Here is a 20,391-nt window from a genome sequence, read left to right as displayed (position 1 = left end):
CAATGCAGGGGACACGGGTTCGAGCCCCGGTCCGGGAAGATCCCACATGTCGTGGAGCAACTAAGACGGTGTGCCACAGCTACTGAGCCTGCACTCTAGAGCCTGCAAGCCACAACTACTGAGCCAGTGCGCCTAGAGCCCGTGCTCCGCAACAAGAGAAGCCATCGCAATGAGAAGCCCGTGCACCACAACGAAGAGTAGCCCCTGCTCGCCGCAACTAGAGAAAGCCCGCACGCAGCAACGAAGACCCAACACAGCCAAAAATAAATAAATAAAATAAATGTTTTAAAAAAGATTCAAACATAATAATAAACAAGTTTTGAACTTTGCAAATTGGGTGATGCTGAAATTTGCCAGTGATGGCCAATGACAGAGCAGCTCCGTTAGCAATTTAATTAGAATATTTTCGAAGCCCCCTGTGGCAGTGAGGGTAGAACTGTGGTTATTTGGTTGACCCCATCCTCAGTTTTTGATTTGAGATAGGGAAGGACACTGATAATTGGTAAGCACTGTATATTGCACGGAAGGGAGGGGGTACCTGATGATGTCACCGTCTCCCTCTGGATTTACCACTCCAACCTTCCCTGACACACCACTGACCACCTAGCAGGAGTGAAGGAGCTCTACAGGGTTGACAAAAAATCAGAAGGAAATTTTCATGCCACACAGATGCCCCCCAAGAGCTTTGCTATTGTAAATGTTACAAACTTGGATTACGTAGGCTAGAAGTGAATTGTACTGCGAATTTTTCTGTTTCTTGCAATTCTCTCATTAAGTTATTAGGCCCTTCTGTTTTATATTTTACTAGCATTTGTATTTCACAAACAAGTCCAATGGGGCAATTTTTGAAGATAAGGTGTGAGACGGAAGAGGAGAATTCTAGGCCGCGTCCTATGGACAATTCTGATAAGATTACTGATGAAGAATTATAATCTTCTGAGTCATTCCACTGCACCATCGTAAAAAGTGGTCTATAAAAAAATCCTCTTTACAATGAAAACTACCCCTCAATTGATTTTTTTTTTTTGGCTGCACCGGGTCTTCGTTGCAGCACTCGGGCTTCTCTGGTTGCGGCACACAGGCTCTAGAGGACACGGGCTCAGTGGTTGAAGTGTGAGGGCTTAGTTGCTGTATGGGGGATTTTAGTTCCCCGATCAGGAATCAAACCTGGGCCCCCTGCATTGGGAGTGCAGAGTCTTAACTGCTGGATCACCAGGGAAGTCCCCCCTCAACGGATTTTTACACATGCTGGTAATCCAAGTTGTCCTAGTGCACTGTACTTCATTTGAGGCAAACAACTTACAAATGCAGCAATGGCTCCAGCAAAATGGAAAAGCCACTTAATGATAAATCACAGCTATTTGACCCAGAAAAGTGCTGAATATTTCTAATGGCTACTGGAATCTCAAAGCAAACAGAGAAAAACTTTTGTTTACAAAAAAGGTCAGTGAAAAAGCTCAGGAAGCAAGTGATGGAGTAGCAAACTTACTGCCTAAAAAGGAAAAATTACAGAGGTGATGAAAATCTCCTAATTCCAGGATGTAAAATTATAGTGAGTAAAATACTTGGACAGATGCAATGCAAGACACTGAAAAATTTCCGTAGCAGGATGTGTTGATGTATTTATGACTTGTCACATGATGTTAAAAAGGTTTTTATGTAATAAACTGAAAACAACCTCTTCTATATCCAGGTTGGTAAGTCGACAGATTTTACTAATGAATGTCATGCTGCAACATTTATTAACGTGTAAATAATGGTAAAATTCAAGAAAAAATTTCTACTGCAAAGTGTTACCTGAAACAAGCAAAGGCCAAGATATATTTCATGTTTTGTTTAGTGTCTAGAAACGAAAGGTTATCTTGGAGGATATTGGCATTTGTACTGATGGTGCCCTATAAACGGTTGGTTCTGTGAAAGGCTTTGCCCCTTGTGTAAAATAAGACCGTTCTGACGTCATCACAACACACTGCTTTCTTCACAGGGAGGTGATGGTGTCAAAAAGTCTAGGAGATTAAATGAAAAACAGTTCTGGATGGTGGTACAAAAATGGTTAACTTTATTAACAAAGACCAGGTCACTCAAGTTTGTTTTTAAAGCTGTGGGGAAACCTGGACAAAGAAAGCATAAAAATCTCTGCTACATAGTGAAACTTCCGGGGTCAGCAGAGGAAGACTTCTAACAGGGTATTTGAGCTCAAAGGTGAATTTCTGGAGTATGTTCCAGAAAGTCGTGGGCCAGATTCTGCTGAGTGCTTTAAAGATAAGAATGGCTCCAAAAACACGCCTACTTAGCAGATCCTTTTTATCACATGAGCCAGTTGAACAAGCCAATGAAAGTGCTTGGGAAAAATACTTTGGCTTCAATTAACAAGATTTAAAAGGAAATAGAATCTTTGGAAAAATCATGCTGTAAAAGGAGATCTTAAAGTGTTTCTGCTGCTGCTTGGACTTGGGAGTGAGGAAGAGAGTAGGCAAGTATGAAAGTTAGCTTACTGGGATCACTGCATGGGGTAGAAAAAAAAAAAAGCTGATGTGTAGAAAAGAGAAAAAAGTTGAGGTGATATGGGGGAAAATCGTATGATCACACCAGCATCCTCCCCGCCGTGGGAAACATTGTACAGTCATACCATCATGCCTCCCCAGATCCTCCAGAACAGTGGAGGAATCTGTCTAGTGGGGACCCTCTTAACCCACCCCATGTTTAGTCGGAGCACACACTCACGATGGCGACAAACCAGCCTTCCAAGCCTTTATCTCCCTCTCACTCTAGGCAACCAATGTTCAATTGTCTGTTCCAATTCTCTATCAAACCACTACCCTGGGACTTCCCTGGTGGTGCAGTGGTTAAGAATCCGCCTGCCAATGCAGGGGACACGGGTTGGAGCCCTGGTCCGAGAAGATCCCACATGCCGCGGAGCAACTAAGCCCGTGCGCCGCAACTACTGAGCCTGCACACCTAGAGCCCGTGCTCCGCAACAAGAGAAGCCAACGCAATGAGAAGCCCGCGCACTGCGACGAAGAGTAGCCCCCGCTCACCGCAACTAGAGAAAGCCCGCACGCAGCAACGAAGACCTAACGCAGCCAAAAATTAATTAATTAATTAATAATTTTTAAAAAATTACTCTGAGGATGAGTGCGTTCCTTGATCTGAAGAAATGTGACTCAGTGGTCCGAATTGGTACAGTATCTTGTCAATTGAGATAAATATCATGGTCACCATAAAACTAATCCACCGTGGTTTGCATACAAAGTATATCAGCCCCTTCATAGGGGGAGTTCCACTAGGCATTTATAGGAAGGGAATAATCTCCCTTCTTCAGAGTAAACAAGTGTTAGAGCAGCTTTTATCCAGTCCACCAGGCTTAGGAATAACCTCCCGTGTGTCTGGATCATGCATAGATATCTGTATTTGTTTAGTAGTGAGCTGTGGGTCCTACATCAACCCCAATGTGTTCTTCCATGCTGCAATATTCAAAAGCAAGGAAACTGCCCCTAAATTAGTCACTCTCACAATCATTTCAGTAAAGGTTTTTGAGGAAGCTGGTGACATTGATTCACAAAATGAGATAACTCCTTCACACTATTGCCCTCCGGTTTCAGTAGTTTCTTCGTTTTGTCCTCTTCCAACCTGGACAAACTCCTTGGTGACCAGAGGTTGTAGACATGGTGTCTGCTGTCCCAGCATAAATTTTCCAGCACAGGTTTTAAATGAAAAACACAGATTTTATTATTTCTTTTTAGCTTCAAAAATAACATTTTATATGCATATATAGGCCTACAGAAGAGATCAAGAAACTTACATATGTGCATAATAACTTTGTAATTGCTAGACTTTTATTTTAGCCTGATCATGTCACTTAGTGAGAAATTTCTTTCTCAGTCTTAATAGTGTCTTAGGCTATTTTTATTCATATTGCTTTGGCTTGTGATTAATTGCTTTACTCTTCAAAACTGTCAAATGTTTTTGTATTATAAATAACATTAATTAGAATAAATTTACAACCCTTGTTTAAGTTAAATCTATCAAGCTGACCTTTCAAAAACTGAATCCCCGCTTTGGTTAAGCCAGTTATTTAACAGAAATGTATTATGTTTGCCTTAAAAGTTTTTAAAATTTATGAAAAGGAAAGAAAGAGATTAATTTTAAGTAAGATTACTTAATCTTTAGCTACCTGATTCTATTCAAGATATATTGGCCAAAAAAAAAAACAAAACAAAACTTTTTAGCTTTAAATAGGAGAAACAATTACTCTTGCATATATTAAATACCATGTACCATACCTCATTAGTATTTCTTCCAGTATGATTGTGTGATAAAACTTTTAGACCTATTTAGTTAAGTTTTTTTTTAAATCAAGTAGGATTTTTTTTTTAATCAAGGGAAAACTGAAGTCTCCTCGCGTGCACTACTTACGTGCAATAGAGTGAATATCCTTTGTGGCGAGGGGAAACCGCACAAAAAGAGTAGGCTAATAAATTGGCCATAGTAAACAGATCCACAGAAAGTATGATTCTCTACTCAAAAGAACACTGAGTATTAATACTGGATTATTATATCTGTAATTTACTATCATAGTAACGAATCATTGCTTCAAATATAACAGTGTTTATGCCAGAATTCCTTGAGACCTTCCCTTGAAAATTATTTCAAGCATTCCTTGAAGGTAGAAAGATTGAGAATAGCCTCCCTAAGACCCTACTGCCACTGTGTCAGTGTGACAGGTTTCTGTGCCCTCTTGTTTGCTCACTTTCTAATCGCTAAGAGTTCTGAAGAACAGCTTCACTGACAGCCAAGCCCAGGTCCCATTGCAATATGATTTTTGTCCAACTTGAACACCAATACCCACTTGGACGTCAGCTTTACTGCAGGATTGAAACATGGCTGCTAGTCTCTGTATATTCTCACGAGCTCCTTCAGCCAAAAAGGGCAGAATTGCTATTAAATGAGGTAAATATACTAAATGCTGATGCAAAAAGATTTCCAAGACACCTTATAACATGAAAAAAGCAAAGTTACAAAGTGGTGTATAGCATGTAAACACACTTATATAAACATACCAAGTTATATAGTTACATGAGTTCCTGGCTGATTATATGTTCAGAGACATAGAGGTGAAGCTAAAGGTAAATTTGGAGGCAGAGAGCAAATAGAAGGAACAAAATTGCCTCATCAAGAACCATGGAAAAGAAAGCAATTATAAGAAAAATAAAAACGTTAAATGAAGCAAATGGGATGAGAGCTGCTAAATAAAAAATTACAGTGCATGCATGTGTGTGTATATATGTATATATTATGTATATAGGTACATGTATATGTATAGATATAATTATATATTTATATATGATTTTATATGATATTCCTAGGAGTCCTCTTCCTGAAGATGGGACAAACTGGTCCTTTCTTGGGGCAGGAACACAGTTATACCTTCATGACCTGAGTCATATTATTATTTGTTCTGAATAAAATAATCAAAAAGAAAACAAATACTTGCAAGAGTAGGTTATAATGCCAGTTACCTGTCAAGGTGCCAAGGATGCAAATCATCTTCCTCTCAACAGCATACGTGGGGAATTCCCTGGCGGTCCAGTGGTTAGGGCTCCGCACTTCCACTGCAGAGGGACACGTGTTTGATCCCTGGTCAGGGAACTAAGATCCCGCATTCTGCGCGGCCCAAAACAACAACAAACAAACAAACAAAACAACATAAAAGCATATGTGGACTCATAGCAGGAAAGCCAAACTATACTAGGCATACTTTGGCAAGAAACTGTCTAATATAGGATTGTCTCTGTATATTTAAGCCTGACTCTAAAACTGGCTGTGAAATCCTGTATCTTGCTACAAGACTTAGACATGCAGTATTTGAAAAAGAACAGAATTATTCCAGGTATAATTCCTATATCAAGGAATTAGGAAAAGGGTAGGCAAGCAAACCCTTAAGGGGAAGCTCAGGCTGAGCCCACATGAAGGCAGGACAGGGAAAGAGGCTCCATAGTTACCTTGGTTCTCATCTTCAGCCCACATTTAGACACCCTCTTACGTCCAAAGATGTGTTGGGTCAGGATGCAAAACTGTTTGAGTTTAAGCTCACAACATTTGATCCATTTCATTATTGGACCCATAAAACACACACACACATAGATATATATAAATAGATATCTTAGAAGTTAAGGGCATGGGGCTTGGAGACAAATCCCACAGCTGATGAACAGGGATTACATGTGGTTGGGCAAGTTATTTAACTTCTCTATGACCCAGTTTCCCTGTGTGTAAATGGGGATAGTATCACCTATCAATACCTCAGTGGGTTTTTATAAAGATGAAAACACCTAATGAACCTGAGTTTGATACACAGTAAACACTCAAAAAAAAAAAAAAAAAGTGCTGTTGGACACTCCTTAGGAAGAAAGAGGCTGATTGTAACAGAAAACAATATCAGCTTGGCCACACGCCCACTTTCTCCAGCTGAATCTCAGGCTTTGACTCTCTGGGTCACAACACACAAGCCTCATGGTGTCATAAGAGGCTCAAGGCATCGACAGAGAAAAGAGACGTCATTTTTAAAAAGAGAACTCCAAACAATAAATGCAAACCTGACTCTAGAGAAGTATAAAACATTGACTCTGCCCTTAAGGTACTATCAGCCTCGTTGGGGGTGGAAGGAGGCACAGGGCTGAGACATAGAGTTTGGTTGGAAAGACCAAATAGGTGTATCCAAGAAGGCTTCTCTGCAGACGTGACTGCCTCCAGAGGAGACGATGCCTGTGCTGAGTCTTGAGGAAGGAGTAGGAACAATCCAGATGATGAGGGCACAAGCATAGAAATACAGGGAAATTGTTATGTTTCTAGTAAAAGGAGCTTGTGAAAGCAAAGGGAAATGAAGCTAGGGAGAGAGGTCAGGGACAAATCAACAAAATCCTAGTACAAGAAGCCAAGAATTTAAACTTTATCATAAAAGTCAATGGACAGGGGCTTCCCTGGTGGCGCAGTGGTTGAGAATCTGCCTGCCAATGCAGGGGACACGGGTTCAAGCCCTGGTCTGGGAGGATCCCACATGCCGCGGAGCAGCTAGGCCCGTGAGCCACAACTACTGAGCCTGCGCGTCTGGAGCCTGTGCTCCACAACAAGAGAGGCTGAGATAGTGAGAGGCCCGCGCACCGCGATGAAGAATGGCCCCCACTTGCCGCAATTAGAGAAGGCCCTCACACAGAAACAAAGACCCAACACAGCCATAAATAAATAAATAAATAAATAAATAAATAAAAATTTAAAAAATTACTTGATGAGGAAAACTGTGATTAAAGTAAGAACTTGTCTAAAATTATATAAAAAAAAAAAAAGTCAATGGACAGCCATTGTTGAATTTTAGCAACGAAATGGACTTGAGCAGATTTTCACCTTGGAAAGATCACCCCAGGTTAGTTTGGAAGTAACAGCAGAAAAGAGTTACAGCTACACTCCAGGCCAGATACATGACCACCGCAATAAAATATAGCAACAGTGGGATGGGGAGAAGATTGACTTAAGTAGAGCAGATATAATATTGGCAGGATTTGGTGACAGTTGGATGTGGAAGAAGTGAGAGGAGGAATCATGGCTGACTCTGAAGTTTCTGACTTGGACAACTGAATGAATAGTGGTTAACATAAAATACAAGAAAAGAAACAGGGGTCCTGGAAGCGGATGAGTACAGTGCTATAGAAAGTCACAGAGGTCACTGTTCGCTGTGATGTTAAGGGAAGGTGTTCTAGAGGCCCTACATGATGGACAGAACATGATTTGGTGTCTTTCAATAGGAACCTCCGTCCTAGTTTGGGGCTCTGATGACTCAAAAAAGTGAAGGCTGGAAAGAGGGCATGGAGATCTCGTGGGTGTGTGCTGGGAGGAGGAGAAAGGGATGGCCTGACCTAAAGCATGGAGAGGAGTGGCAGCAGGCCAGACACCCGAGGACCTGCACAACACTGAGAGCTACTACTGTCACTCGGATTCTCTCCAGGCATTGAGCAAAGCACCTGGGACTCACCCCCAAGGTAAGAAAAGTATATGTAGGGACTTCCCTGGTGGTCCAGTGGTTAAGAATTCATGCTCCCAATGCAGGGGGTCCAGGTTCCATCCCTGGTCAGGGAACTAGATCTCACATGCTGTAACTAAGAGTCCACATGCCACAACTAAAGTTCCCATGTGCCACAACTAAGACCCAGCCCAGCCAAATAAATAAATAAATAAATAAATAAAATTTTAAAGTATATATAGAATATTTTATACAGATATATATTCTTCCCAAAACCCCATATGCCTGAGACAAGTGTCCCATCCTTTTGGCAAGAGAATGCTGTAGAACAATACATATGTAAAGACTTTCCAAGTAGGCATACATGTCTTTTAAGAAATCAACTTTCTCATTTATATGAAAGCTTCAGAAAAGGCAAATTTATAAAATATATAGAGGCAGAAAGTAGATCAGTGGTTGCCTGGTGCTGGGGGTAAGAATGGAACTACCTGTAAAGGGCTTGTAGAATCTTATTGGAGTGATGAAAATGTTCTAAGAATGTCTTAGATTGCTGCACCACTTGGCAAAGTTACTGAGAATGATTCAATTGTATACTTAATTTTTATAGTAAAATGACTTCAATAAATTTGTTTTTTAAAAAAGAAATCAACTTCCAGATCTTCAACTTGTAGATGTGGTCCTTTCTAAAAATGGTCTGCCTGAGAAAGCACCTATGTTCAAGGTTATGTAAAATTTCCTTTCCTACCTCCCCTTACCATTAGCCAAGCTCAAAAAGGGAAGAAAGTTATATTATTCTACTATGATGTCTTGGTTCAGAACGAGAAAACCTCCCAGTTGCCAACAAAGACTATTCTAAATATTGGTTTCTGGGATGCTTCATTTAATATTTAAATGCCTTAGGGCTTCTTATCTTTCTCTTTTTGATACTTAGTTTTGTTAAGAGTGTAGCCTGGTATATTAGAAATTAAGTGTTTTAGCCTGTGTTGGGATGTTCTGAATTCAGATGTATTGTCAGGGGCAGTGTGTGTGTGGACAATTTTCATTTAAGGACCTTTCCACACCTCAGTTCTTATCAAGGAACACATATGGAGGAGAGTTCTACTGGAGAAAAGCAAAAATAGCATTGATACAAAATAGTAAATGCTGAAACTAGCGTTTCCAAGTATTTAAAAATAAACAGTCTTTTCAGGGACTTCCCTGGTGGTCCATTAGTAAAGAATCCGCCTTCCAAAGCAGGGGATGCAGGTTTGATCCCTGGTTGGGGATCTAAGATCCCACATGCCGCAGGGCAATTAAGCCCCTGTGCCACAACTACTGAGCTCCCGCGCCTCAATGAGAGAGCCCGTGTGCCGCAAGCTACAGAGCCCACACGCTCTGGAGCCCACGCACCACAACTACAGAGCCCACGAGCCCTGGAGCCTGCGCACCTCAACTAGAGAGAGAAAACCCTCACGCCACAGCTAGAGAGAAGCCCTTGCGCCACAACGAAGAGCCTGGGCGCCGCCTCTAAGACCCGTCGCAGCCAAAAAAAAATTCTTTTCAGCTCTTCTCAACACTCAATCCCTAGATTGTGTCATTAGCTAGGAAAAAAATCACCTTTGGACGAATGAAGCTGAACTGTTTAGTGACACTTGTCTCCTTAGACTGTTTTCCAATACTACCAAAATTTCAAGATATATTAAATAAAAGCCATGAATAAAAATTTCAAATGTCTTCTTCAGAGTCAATATGAATTTATCAGAAAGTTAAATAAGTTAGAATAAGTTAAAGCTTATTTTATCAAGTTGCATCATAAAATACATAATCCAGTGCCACTATCACTAACCAATCTTAAGCGAGCCCTTAATGCTGCCCATCATCATGCTCTAGTTCCATTACTCTCTCACTCTCTTGACAACTGTTTCATTCTCTCTCTTCTCCTCAAACATCCAGCACTTCACTCTCAGATGAAGACCTCACTTCATTTTTCTGTGAGAAAATTAGGCAATGGGAGAGACCTTCCACAAGCCCCCAGCACACTTCTTCCTATTTATCTTCTCTCCTCTTACTCCGGATGAATTATAGGTGCTCTTAGCTAAAAGCCCACTCCTTGTGTTCTAGGTCCCATCTTTTCCTGCCTATTCAAGGATATTCCTCCTGTGATCTGCTCTCTCTCCTGCATTGATAATCTTACCCTCTATCCTGGGTCACTGAGATCATCCACATCAGTTTATGGATGTGTTGATTTTTCTCTCCTCTTAATCATCTTCTCCATCTGGCAATTGCCCTACTTCTCTGCCTTTTTTTTTTTTTAAACAACAAAACTACCTGAAAGGGTTATCTATACCTACAGTCTCTTATTTTTATCTTCCCCTTCTCTATTAAACCCACTCCAATCATGTTTTGAAACGTTTCTTGTCAAGGTCACCAGTAAATTCCACATTGCAAAATCCAGTGGTCAGTACTCAGTCCTCCTTTTACTTCAGCTATCAGCAGCATCTGATACAGCTGACAACTCTTCTCCATAGATGCTATCTTCACTTGACTTTGAGGATGCCAAATGCCTGGTTTTCCTCCTACCTCTCACCTCTGCAAAAAAAGATGGAAAGTTTAATTGTGCGTAAGCTCATGCACGTGCGCGTGCACGCATGCGCGCACGCATGCACACACAAACACACACACACAGAAGTTGTCTCTATAAGGCAAAAATCTAACCATGTCAATATCTGACCCTTTCACCTTTCTTATTAAATTTCAGTGTCTCCCTCTGCCCTCTAGATAAAGCCCAGGTTCTCTGTCTCAGCATTCAATAACTGCCACCATTTGTCCCTTGACTAATTCTCTAGCCTTATCTCCAGCCTATCCCCACTTCACACTGGATGTTCCAGGAATACCAAACTTGTTGTAGTTTCTCCCACTGTGCTTTTCTCTCCTTGCCTTGATTCATGCTACCTTCCTTGCTTGGTGTGCCCTCCTGTATTCCCAAACTCTGTATTTCATTCTTCATTTAAGAATCAGCTAAGGAGGGCTTCCCTGGTAGCGCAGTGGTTAAGAATCCGCCTGCCAATGCAGGGGACACCAGGGTTCGAGCCCTGGTCCGGGGAGATCCCACATGCCACAGAGCAACTAAGCCCGTGTACCACAACTACTGAGCCTGCACTCTAGAGCCCACGAGCCACAACTACTGAGCACGCATGCTGCAGCTACTGAAACCCGCGTGCCTAGAGCCCGTGCTCCTCAACAAGGGAAGCCACCGCAATGAGAAGCCCACGCACCACAACAAAGAGTAGCCCCTGCTCGCTGCAACTAGAGAAAGCCTGCACGCAGCAACGAAGACCCAACGCAGCCAAAAATAAATAAATAAAAATAAAATAAAATAAAAAGAAAGAAGAATCAGCTAAGGAAAGCAAGGAAGAAAGAAAGAAGGAAGGAAAGAAGGAGAGAGAAAGAGGGAGAAAGGAAGTAAGGGAGGGAGGAAGGAAGGAAGGGAAAGAAGAAAAGAAAGAAAGAGAGAGAGGGACAGAAGGAAGAGAGAGAGAGAAGAAAGGAAGGAAGGATGGAAAGAAAGGAAGGAAGAGGGAGGGAGGGATGGAGAAAGGAACAAAGAAAAGCCATGAGAACTGTGATCCCTTTCTGCAAAATTGAATACATGGATATTATATGAGAATGGATATGTAGAGAGGTAACTAGGGGAATTGTTTTTAAAAAAACCAATATTTAACTTGACATCAAATTTTTCCTTTCTTCTGTTGAAGGATAATTTTTTAAAAGGTAAAGTCATGACTGTCATACAAATATAATGTGAACAAGTACCAAAATTTTTATGTAACTCAATAATTCATGAAGGGAACCACTAAGATATTATAAATGATTCAAAAGTTAATTCAAAGAACCACACATAGAGAGAGACCATAAGGAAGACTAACATAAATTTGCTTAATAGATGCAAAGCTGATTTCTTCCACAGTGGGGGAGGGAAACCAACTGACTCTGCTCCAGATACCATCTATTTGCATCTATGGACGGGAATCATTTGCATTGCTCTCAGTTATCTATAACTCATGGAGTTGTAAATAGCTCAAAGGCAATGAAAGGTGTAGTGACCCCACAGGATCCCATCACCTGGAAGAGTGTGCTAGGCAAAACCTGGTCTTCCATTGAAGACACCCAACCCATTTCATAGTTGGATCCACTTTGAAGCCTTTCACAACTTTTCCCTGAATTTTCTCATGAATTTTCCCAAATATTTTTTAAAAAAATTTACAGTGAACATTTACCTTTTTTAAAAAAAAGCATGAATCTTAAAAAAATGGTACTGGGCTTCCCTGGTGGCACAGTGGTTGAAAATCCGCCTGCCAACGCAGGGGACACGGGTTCGAGCCCTGGTCTGGGAAGATCCCACATGCTGCAGAGCAGCTAAGCCAGTGCACCACAACTACTGAGCCTGCACTCTACAGCCCACGAGCCATAACTACTGACCCCACGTGCCTAGAGCCCGTGCTCCGCAACAAGAGAAGCCACGGTAATGAGAAGCCCGTGCACCGCAACGAAGAGTAGCCCCCACTCGCCACAACTAGAGAAAAGCCCGCACACAGCAACGAAGACCCAACACAGCCAAAAATAAATAAATAAAATAAATTTATTTAAAAAAAAAAAAAGGTTCTGATGAACCTAGGGGTGGGACAGGAATAAAGACGCAGACATAGAGAATGGACTTGAGGACATGGGGAGGGGGAAGGGTAAGCTGGGACGAAGTGAGAGAGTAGAATTGACATATATACACTACCAAATGTAAAATAGATAGCTAGTGGGAAGCAGCCGCATAGCACAGGGAGATCAGCTCGGTGCTTTGTGACCACCTAGAGGGGTGGGATAGGGAGGGTGGGAGGGAGACCCAAAGAGGGAGGGGATATGGGGATATATGTATACTTATAGCTGATTCACTTTGTTATACAGCTTAAACTAACACACCATTGTAAAGCAATTTTACTCCAATAAAGAAGTTAAAAATAATAATAATAACAATAATAGAAGCTCCATTTCCTGAGTCCACTCAGGTATTGTCTTCCCCAGGATATTTTATTTAACCACTCCGACCCCAAGGTTAGGTGAGGTACCCCTCCTTCCCTTTTGCCCCCATAAAACTGTGTTAATAATATTTATCTCCTAACACGATGGATAATAACAATTTTTTGTCTGCAGGCCCAGTTCAGAATATGAGAGCTTTGAGTACCAAAACTAAAACTATGATAGAGTCATCTTTGTATTCTGTGTGCCCTGTACATAGTAGGTTCCCATTAATTGTTTGTTGAAAGAATGAAGAAACTAGTATACTCCTAGATTCTGTATCTTTTTTCCAAAATAAAGATGTGATGGGAGCAGAGAAGCAGAGAGAGAGAAAATAAAAAGAAATGCTTAGCCTTTTGCTTCCCCAAGCAGATTCTTCCTTGTCAAAAAGACTGAGAAATGGTTTGGGGAAAGGAGAGAAAGTGATTCTGTCCTTGGACAAGATGAAGCCCCAGAGATTTAAGAATAAACTGCCTGGAGTGACACTGACAAAAAGTTAAGTAGGAGGAAAGGAAACCCTTCTATTTTGAATCCTTGGCTGAAGGGGAGGTAAGGAACCATAATGAATGAATAAGAACCATAGGAGCTAAGTTTCTGAGAAAAAAGATTATGAATTGGTGTATATTTGCTTCAAAAGCATTATCTGCTTTGACATTTGCCTAAGATTTACTAAAGTTTAAGTGCTTAAATAAGGGAATTGGTTTTATGTAAATCAGTTCATAGCTATAGATTTGTGGAGATTTGAGCAGAGGGTCAGAATCCTAAACATCAGGGAAACACAAGTTCACTGTGTACACAAGTCCTGATGCCATTCAAAGCCTGAGCACTTAAAAACCAAGAATGGCTACTTGAAAGTAAATGTTTCCAGACCAGAGCTGAACTGACACAACTGGACAGCAGAGGGGAAGAGCGTGACTAAGGAATTTAACTCATGGGTCTAGTGGGGCCCCTACAACCTCACTATTTCACTGCAGCCAAATCTCAATTCATTCATTTTTTTTCATTCCTTTAACAAATATCTATTAAGCAATTACTAGGTGGTGGGCACCCTGTTAAAAGTGATAAATGCAACACAGTCACTTAGAGTTAGTGAGATAAATGCTAGAAGGGGAATAAGCACAGGGGCCACTAGGTCACATGGAGGAGACAATAAGTCAGCTTTCGGGGGTCAGAAAGGATTCCTTTAATGCACTGAAAACAAAGATAAGTCTGGAAGAGGCTGGGGGATGAAAAGCAGCCCAGGCAGGACATTGCAAGCAGGGGTGAGGTGCCTCCAGAGGCTGGAGGCCAGAGGTCTCTCAAGGGAAGGGATAGAATAATGAAACACACATCACCCCTTATAAGAAGCTACAGAACTGCTTATATTTTAGGCACTTTACAGTTTACAAAGCCCTTTCACACCTTAACTTGTTTGGTCCTCACCTTCACAGCAAGACTGTGAAGTAAGTATTTATTATCCTAGGGGTCTCAATGAATAAATAATTTTTGAATCTATGTGTGCATATGTCAGGATTTGATTCTAGGCAGCAGAAACCACTCCAGTTAGTTTAAACAGAAAAGATTTCTTATGGGAAAGTCTGTGTTCAGAAAACCATTAGAAGGGCTAGAAAAGCAGGCTCTAGGCTGAGCTTTCTGGGGTGATGCCCGGACCACCCCAGTTTTAGCCCAACCAGGGAGATGGCACGTCGATGTGCCATGTGGGGAAGGGCAAGGACCGGGAGCGGCTGGTAGCCACGGTGAGAGGCATTCAAGGAGGTACGGACGGGGCCACGGGGATACTGCTGCTTATAACCAGTACTAGGGAAGAGGCACCATGACACAAATCAAGTCAACTATGTGTCATTCAGCCCCTGTCCAGGAGGCCCACAGTCTCCAACAGATGTGGGCAGGAAGAGGAGATGCTGGGGTGGGGGGGGGGGAGTGCACATGGACAGGATCTGGGTAGATGTGGGGTAGGCAGCACGCTGGTGGAGGAGAAGAGTCTGGTTATAACCACCAGCTGCAGTGTGAGAGGTTGGCCAGGCCCTCCTGGAAGATCCCTGAGAAGGGATATGAAGGGGTTCGGAACATTGTAGAGAAGGGAATCCTGATTGTACGGTCAGAGCTAGTGTTCTTGCGGAAAAGGAGAGCTGACAGTGAAACTTCAGGAAGCGGTGCCAATGAGGAGTGTCTGGGACTAGGAGGAGGACATGAAAGGGTACCTGGGGTGTAACTCCACCCCTCCTTGTCCTGAAGCTCAGTGCCTGCTTCCTAAACGAGATGACTCTCCATCCTCGTTTGGTGTGGTCCTCTCCTGGGTCTGACCTGGCACAGCCCCGGAGAGAGCAAACAGGAATCACCTCCCACTGCAGCAGAAACCACCTTTCACTCCCCAATCCCCTTCTCCCCACAGGTCCTGGAACACTGCAGGGGTGTTGACTTCCTGGTGTGCATGCCAGGGATCAATCCTTTGACGGAAAGTACCGTGGGGAGCAGTGAGCAGGTCTGGGACAAGGTGAGGTCTGGGGAAGCCGGGTGGGGCGGGTTGGACGTCCTCCTCACCTTCTGTGCGACTCTCCACCTCGGCTTCCATGCCCAGAGCTGGTCTTCAGCTCCCATACGTCCACCCTCCGCTCACAGACTCACCCGCAGAGAGCAAGGCCAGATGCCTGCACTCTGAGCCTCAGTCCCCCATCTGTGAGTTGGAGGTAAGAGGATCTACATTGCAGTTGTGGTCCCCACGATCCAGGAGCTACCAGTCTGCAGGGAGTGCCCAATACAGAACCAAATCATCACAATAAATGTGGGGCACAGAGAAGGGAATGACTCCCTTCCTTGTCAGGGATGCTTAATGCCCAAGGCTCTAACCCTGAAATCCAGCTGTGTTACTGCAGTAACAAATCCACAAACCAGGTGGCTTGAACAACAAAAATTTATTGTCTCACAGTTCTGGAGGTCAGAAGTCCAAGATCAAGGCATCAGCAGGGTCAATTCCTTCTGAGGGCTATGAGGGGGATTCTGTTCCTTGCCTCTCCCCTAGCTTCTGGTGGTTTGCTGGCAATCTTTGGCGTTCCCATCTTATAGAAGCGTCACCCCAATCTCTGCCTCCATCTTCACATGCCGTTCTCCGTGTGTGTGTGTGTGTGTGTGTGTGTGTGTGTGTGTGTGTGTGTTGCATGTGTGTGTCTCCAAGTTTCCCCTTTTTACAAAGATAGCATTCATTTTGGATTAGGGCCCATCCTACTCCAGGATGACTCCATCTGAACTACATCTGCAATGACCCTATTTCCAAATAAGGTCACATTCTGAGGTACTGGGGGTTAGGACTTCAACGTATAAATTTGGGGAGTATATAATTCAGCCCATCACGCCTGCCTTCCCCACACTGATTGATGTCTCCTCCGCCCCAGATGAAACGTTCTTTTCTGACTGGCGCCCTTGGAGACATGAGGAGACATCCTGCAGACTCGGGGGTCTTCTGTCTGCAGAGTCCTCAACCTGATCCCCATATTCCTGCACCTTCAGGGTGCCTCCCCGCCACGCATGTCAAAGAAAGCCAGGATTCTCTCCACTTCTCATGTCAGAGGCCATCACACCCACTATCTAATGTGATATATCTGCTAACACGGTGAAAACGCGCACTGGACTGACTGTCTCCCCTCCCCCACCCTTCATTTGCTCTGATTTCAGATCCTGGACGTGAATGTGAAGTCCTCCACCCTGCTGCGGAGCCAGCTGCTGCCCCACAGGCAGAACAGGGGGTGAGGGCAGGGAAGCGGGTAGGGAGGGAGTCATTTGGTGTCAAATACAGAGCAGGGGAGCTCGAGTGAGAGGGGCCAGTTGTTGAGTTAGACCTTCCCACTGGGAAGCAGGCACGGCTGAGCAAGTAAAACAAGAAAAGTGAGAGTGTGACTTTCAGACCCTGGGGCAGCTAAGCAAACAAAAGAGAGTTCCATCTGCTAGTATCAGTCTCTCAAATCTAGAGGCCCAGGGAATCTGGAATCAGAACAGGGATCCACAGACAGAAGGGCCCAGAGTCCGGAATCGGGGAACCGGAAGTGGTCTCTCTTGGACCGCAGCCACTCAGGGCACGAGAGCCCTGAGGATGGTGACCCTGAGACACCCCAGAGCCCGTAACAAGAGCAGTCATGTTTCTCAGTCCCTCTCAAGTCTGGTCCCTCCCTCTTCCCAGCTCTGACATTCGCCCTCCCCTCCCTCCGCTTCCCCAGCCCCTGCAGGGCAATTCCTGCTTCCCTGTCTCCCACAGCCTGTGGTAGATGCCAAAGCCTGCCCAGCTCCTCCTCTCCTGTGGGACGGGCTTGGGCTGTCTCTCTTGCTCTGATTTCCCACTGGTCTCAGGGAGCGGGGTCTTCCCAGTTATTCTCCAGGAACCCACCATTTTTCCTGGGGCAGGAGCAATCTGGCTGTGCTCCAGGGAGCATTTTTCCCTCATTGAATTGCCAGCCCAATCATTAGAAGCTTTCCATTGTCTGACCACCCTAGGAATACAGCTTTTCCTCAAAGTGCTCTATTCACCCAAAATCAGTCCTCCAAGTTGGGCCAGTCTAATTTCTGTTCCAAAATAGACCCCTCTGGGCGTATCCCAGCTCCTCGGGCCTCTCTCCCTGCTAAGCCATGTCTCCTCTGAAGGTCAGAGCTGCCCGGTTATCTCCTTCAGCTTTGCCCTCACTCCCTCTTTAAAATGGTCAATTGAGGTTTTTTCATTCTCAGTCCAGTGCTTTGTAGATGTAGCCTTAAGACCCCTCTTCCATCTGGATTGCTTCCCTTCAGCTTCTCCCATACTGAAATTCTGGAGCAGCCACTGAACTCAGCAAGCACATTCTGAGTGCCTGGTATAGGCTAGGTGTCTCCTCTGGACCTGTGTGACCACCTGTGATATACAACCAGGACTTCTAACGAGTCATGACTTCCAAGGCCTCTCCCAGGTCTAACACAGGCATGATGGCTGTGGTATTAGATTGAGTCATACTTTTTAAATGCCATTTTTACATACAAAAATGGCCAGATACCAGTAACGTATGTGATTTAACCCAATACAATGGTTTTCAAACTGTTTTTCACAACAGAACCCTTTTATCAAAGAATACCCTCCACAAGAACCCAATCTCTAAAACAGACGAAAGCAGAGATGCCCAGGTTGTAATGGATCAGAGGCCTGGTGCCTACCCATTTGTCCTCTGCCTAATCCCCTGTTGGTTGTTGGCAGTCCTGAGCGCCTCTGCAGAACTGGCTTCACGAAATTGGTTAAAAACTACTAGTGTGTTGAAGACAGCATGGTCTTTGGTATCAGAGAGACCTAATCAGGTCCCCGCTCCATCACTAGCTACACATTCTTGGTGATTAAACTCTCTGGGCCTTCATTTCCTTATCTATTAAGTGGAAATAATGATACTTAGTTGTGAAGATGAATTGACATGATAAAATGTCAATTACCAAGCAAAGTATACATAGTAGAGACTATGTATAGTTATGTATATTTTCTATAATAAATAATAAACATGATTTTCAAATGAATATTAATTACAGTATAGATTATAAGTACTATAAATATAATTTAATAATAATTAAATTGGTCTTAATATTTATAATAAACATTATTAATATTATTATCACTACTATTCTTACTAGTTACAGGATCTGAGCAAGGAAAAGATTACTTTCTCCAGCCTTGTGGACAAGGCAGGAGTTCATGAAGGAAGCTCTATTTAAATTGGGTTGTGAAGGGTAGTTAGGATTTTGACAGGTAGTTAAGAATAAATGGAAACAATTGAAAAAATAATGGGAAGTTTAGAGAAGGTTCAAAGAGCAACCTGAAAAACCACTGGGAAATAAAAAGAAGTGGTCAGACAGCATGAAACAAGGAAAGTATTAATACTGGGTGTCTAGATATTATGCAGTAGGCAGGGAGGAGGCTCTGACTTTTTTTAGCAAGAAGTCATGTGATCATGTATTTTAATAATCTTGAGCATATTTCATCCATCCTTCTAAATTTTAAGTATGAAGAGAAAAAGGACCTTGGTTATGGGAGCCAGTATAAACAGCCAAAAAGAGGAAGAAACCACAAGGACACAATGTAGCAGAGGTAAATAATTTAAAAATCAAAGATAAAAAAGTTTTAATGTATCATCTTAAACCCAAGCAAGAAAGTTAAACAGTCTTAAACCAAAAAACTAAGAGAAAATAGGAGCCTTGAGAAGTAAGCTGAGCCCTGCAGTCAGCTTTTGCCGTGTGGGTGTTTTCCAAATCCTCTTTGACAAATGCCAAACCCTTTAGCTTCTGTTTCCATGGCCTCCCAGGATATAGGAGACAAAAAAAAGGTCTGCCCAAGGAAGACAGTCCAGTAGGGGACACTCCAGTCATGAAGCTGGGACCCCAAATGACTACCCCTCAATTAAAAGACGAACTAGAAATAGACCCCTGGAAGACTACAAGGAAAATTAGCTTTTGCAAAGTTAGAAACCAATGGAGGGGAAAAGAAAAACATGGCTAAGGATTTGGACCCCAAGTTATGCCCTCATGCAGATTTTTAATTTAAATTCCTGCTACTGAGATGACTCAACACACACACACACACACACACACACACACACACACACACACACCCCTCATACACACAAACAAGCAAGCAATAAAAAAAAAAAAAAGTCAAAAATTTAATTTAGGGACTTCCCTGGTGGCTCAGTGGTTAAGAATCCACCTGCCAATGCAGGGGACACAGGTTCGATCCCTTTTCCGGGAAGATCCCACATGCCACGGAGCAACTAAGCCCGTGCACCACAACTACTGAGCCTGCGCTCTAGAGCCTGTGAGCCACAACTACTGAGCCCACGTGCCACAACTACTGAAGCCCGAGCACATGAGATGAAGTCCAAGAGCAACCAGGTACAAGCTTCAAGGTGTCCCCTCTCAGTGCAGTCGTATGGGGTCATGCTTAATTCCAGCATCAATATTGAATATGTGCAAAGTGTTGTCAACTAGGGAAACTCACCCAAGCCTTGGTGTCCAGAGTTTTTACTGGGAGTCAGTCGTAAAACACTCACATAACTGATCTTAGCTACCCAGCCTCCAACCCACCAGAGGTCAAACTAACACAGTGTATCCAAAACCTCAGGCATGCAAAAACACTCTTATCAGGAAGAATATTCCAAGTACTCAGAGGTTATCCTCCAAGATGCAGTCATGTGAGGTGATGATGTGTTAATTAACTCTACAGTGGTAATCACTTCACAATGTATATGTATATCAAGTCGTCATGTTTATACTTTAAATATATACAATTATATTTGTCAATTATACCTCAATAACGCATGTGAAAATACACAGGACCAAAG

Source organism: Balaenoptera physalus (genome assembly GCF_965194825.1).
Source record: "Balaenoptera physalus genome assembly, chromosome: 2".
Classification (NCBI taxonomy): Eukaryota; Metazoa; Chordata; class Mammalia; order Artiodactyla; family Balaenopteridae; genus Balaenoptera; species Balaenoptera physalus.
Note: the sequence above shows the minus strand (reverse complement) of the source record.